We start from the raw sequence: 3,719 nt of genomic DNA, 5'->3' as shown, positions 1-3,719 counted from the left end.
GTGTGTGTGTGTGTGTGTGTGTGTGTGTGTGTGTGTGTGTGTGTGTGTGTGTGTGTTTGAGACTCGTCACCCTGGAGCCAGTCGTTCTCTCCTCTGACCCTGATCCCCGTCACCTGTCTGCTCAGATCACACACACAGACACACAATTGCTGTGACCCTTTCCTGGAGCTGAAATCCAATCGCAGTTGCCAGCCATACAAAACTTGCCAGCACAGCAAGGTTGTGTTTTTCTTTCTTTTTTTTAATGTTGGGGGGTGTATGCGTTTGATTCGAACAACTTACTGTCTGCTTTGAGATGAACGAAGGCTCAGTACGACCATGTTAAAGGACTTAACACGTACACATTGACCTTGGACTGAGTCGTGCAAAGAACTTAAATGATGTCTAAGCTTTTTTCCAAAAAAGCCCAGTAGCTGAGTTAAACAGTAGTTACGCAAAATATCAAATGTTACAATTCAGAAACTTTTCCTAAGTTTCTGAATTGTAACATTTGATATGTTTCTGAATTGTCACTGAAAATATGCTGAAAAACAGTGTTTCATAAAGTCCATCAGCTACATTAAATCTTTTAGTAATATGTAAACATGCTTGTGAAATCTCAGTATGCAAGAGACAAATCCGAAAACCTAATATTAGATGATCTTCATGTGGGACTGCACTAAAAAATGATGTTTCTGACTGTACTCGAACTCGATGGATCGGCTCAGAAACACTTGGAACATCTTTATTAAATGGATCAGTATTTATTTCCTGGTTTTCTACTCGGTATGAGTAAATGCAATTAAAATGACTCTGGGGTAAAGCAGAGAATTGCCATTTTCTGTGATGATATTGTGTGATAAGTGCGAAAGCCACAACTATCTCATACGTCTTGTAAGGCACAGTTGATGCTGAACCATATTTACAAATTTCAGTGCCACATGCTGACGTTCATGGTTTTTTGGGGAAGGCCTTGCATACGTCATCGGGTCCTAATAGCATGCTAAATGTATACCACATGTATGGCTAGCGTAATGGTCTGGGTGCCCTACAGTCCAGACCTGTCACCAGTTGGACACAAGGCCCCAAATTGTTAAAAGCTGAGAATATGTAAACATGTTGAGACTGGGGAAAAATATTTGGCTTTGAGGGAAAAAAATCTACTTGGTAACTTAAAAACTTGTTGCTTAAAAACAGGGTCAGCATGTCTAGATTATAACCAACCTCTAAGGGTCTGCTTTTCCTAGTGACGTAAACTTGAGACTGAGCGCACAGGTTTGTGTTGTGGGGATATCCGCGTACCTGCTAATTTTTTGCGACTTTACAACGCACCAACGTCACCTCAGGCAACAGACTTGAAGCAAACCTCTGAAGTGCAACAGGAGTGACTACTCGGCCGTCACGTCTCCAGCTGCCTGTGACCACAACAGAGGATAATTGAGGCTTAAGCCCACAGTGGTAGCGCCTATCCTCAGTACGTAAGAGAACCAGTTTATCAGACTGTTAGCTTAGTTTTAGAGTTCAGCAGTTCTCTGACGTCTACACATGCCTAAATAATAAGCACTGTCATAATGTGGTAGGTACTACAGGGAAAACTGTGAATTTGAATCTTAAATGTTAGAAAGGGTGTAATGTGAGCAGTCCACCAGCAGAACCGGTAACCTATACATGTTTTAATTGGAGAAAAAAGGGGAGTTTCCATTTCTTGCTGTATTTTTAATCAGCATTTGCTTCCCAGCTATTTAGAGATTTTCTTACATCTGAAGCAACAGATGTGGCGTTTTCTCTATAATGGTGACAGCTGTCGTATGAGGACGGTTTCCAATTACATCTCTAGGTTTATTACTTTAGGTTATTACTGTCTTCCTCCAAAAGTTCACAGAAAAAAACGTGTGTTTGTGTGTGATGCTTATTTTGTTTCACTTGGGTAATTGTTATATAATCACTGACCCAAATGCTTTAAAGTCGTGTCCTTTTTTTATTTTATTTTATAATCACTGATTCTGTGTTCTTGCAGTTTTAAGGAAATCGAGCTGGTCAGTGGCACTAAAAAGTCAGAGAATCACAAACCTTTTAAATGCCCTGTAATTTGTGCTCTGTCATGTTTCTTAGTTAAATTTCTTTAGCCTTTTGCTTACAAGTCATTACATTGTCTTTATGTTTAAACTGTACTCCCTCTTTCACAGGAGTCCAAGTTATCATCTGTCCGCTCCAGTACGTCGCGAGGTCGAAACTCCGTGGCCACGACCACATCAGACGAGCAGCCGCACATCGGTAACTATCGGTTACTGAAAACCATTGGCAAAGGCAACTTTGCCAAGGTCAAACTGGCACGACACGTCCTCACCGGAAAAGAGGTAGGCATGAGTGCACGCGCCCACACACACACACACAGGCTAGATTGGACTGTACGCTTTAATCTTATCCTGCGGTTCCACTTACAGAGTCGTTCTGACTTTGTGAACTTGGCTTTTATTTTTAGCTGCTTCGATCACATTCAGGAGAAATGCTCTAGTATTGACTCTTTATTTAACCAGAAACAGGCTCGTCAGTGTTTCAATAACAAACAGGCTATGCTAGGGAAACTGCTGAGACATGCTGTCATGTTGTGATGATGAAACCTGATGATCACTGCTGGTGGTGATAATAATAACAATAATAATAGTAGTAATAGCAATAATAACAGTAATAGTAATAATAGTGTACTTATTGACAATACAAGTATACCTGGCAATTAGACTTTGACAGAAAAGAAGCCTCAACCTTTTCTTTCCAGTTAGCAAAGATGGTAAAAAGCAGGAAAAATGGCTGCTAAGTGTTAATCTGTCTTCCTGGTTGCTGAGTGTAGGGGAGGGTTCATGCTGTGCTACACAGTTTGGTCTGAGGCTTGCATGGCTTTGGAGACAGTGCATCTGCTGCAGGAGATTAGTTCACCATTGTCAGCCTGAATAGAGACGCCCTAAATGTCTCCGGTTTACTTTGAATTCCAGATGTGATGTAACCCGGTGATCAGTCCCTTTAAGGGAAAAGCTGGGACTGCAGTGAGCCCATGCTTGGTTCTGTCTGTTGCCCAGTCAAGTCGGCTCTCCAACTGTGTGTGTGTGTGTGAGTGAGAGAGAGAGAGAGAGTGGGGTGGGCGTGCTCTGTCAATGTGTGACAACTCTGTGCCTGACACCCTGATAACATGCCATGTGACCTGCTGGCTGGCGCACACGCACTCTCGCACAAAACGAAAACAAGGGATAGTCAGAGGGCACGAAGGAGTCAGATAGACGAGCACGACCAGAAACGGTGAAAGAAAGACGTTAGTTGACAGGGAAAGACAATAATTGGACTGAGGAGTAGCCCTCCCTTTCCCATGTCCCTTTGAAGACACGATTCTTTGTTCCCCCTGCCTTCATGTCCTCTCTCCTCATCTTCTGCGTCATCCTCTTTTTCCTACAGCTCTCACTTTGAATCCATCCCATCTGTGCATTTCTCTCTTTATATATATTTTTTTCCTCTGCGGCTATTTTGATTATTTGTCTTTGCCCTTATGGCTTTTTGTTTTTCAGTCTCCCTTGCTGGGGACTGCTGTTGGATTATGAGCTGTAGGCCTTTAAAATGGCATGGATAAAAAGCATGCTTGAGCTTGAGTGTGTGTGTGCCTCTCTCCTATTTTCTATCCTATTATGCAACTATCACCTGCTGCGATTGTGTATTTATCACTTAATGCTGTGAAATTGTATCGTGTGTGTGTG

This window comes from Pundamilia nyererei, unplaced genomic scaffold, assembly GCF_000239375.1.
Source record: "Pundamilia nyererei isolate P.nyererei 1_Seehausen unplaced genomic scaffold, PunNye1.0 scaffold00331, whole genome shotgun sequence".
Classification (NCBI taxonomy): domain Eukaryota; kingdom Metazoa; phylum Chordata; class Actinopteri; order Cichliformes; family Cichlidae; genus Pundamilia; species Pundamilia nyererei.
The sequence above is the reverse complement of the archived record's forward strand: the minus strand, read 5'-3'. Positions refer to the sequence as shown.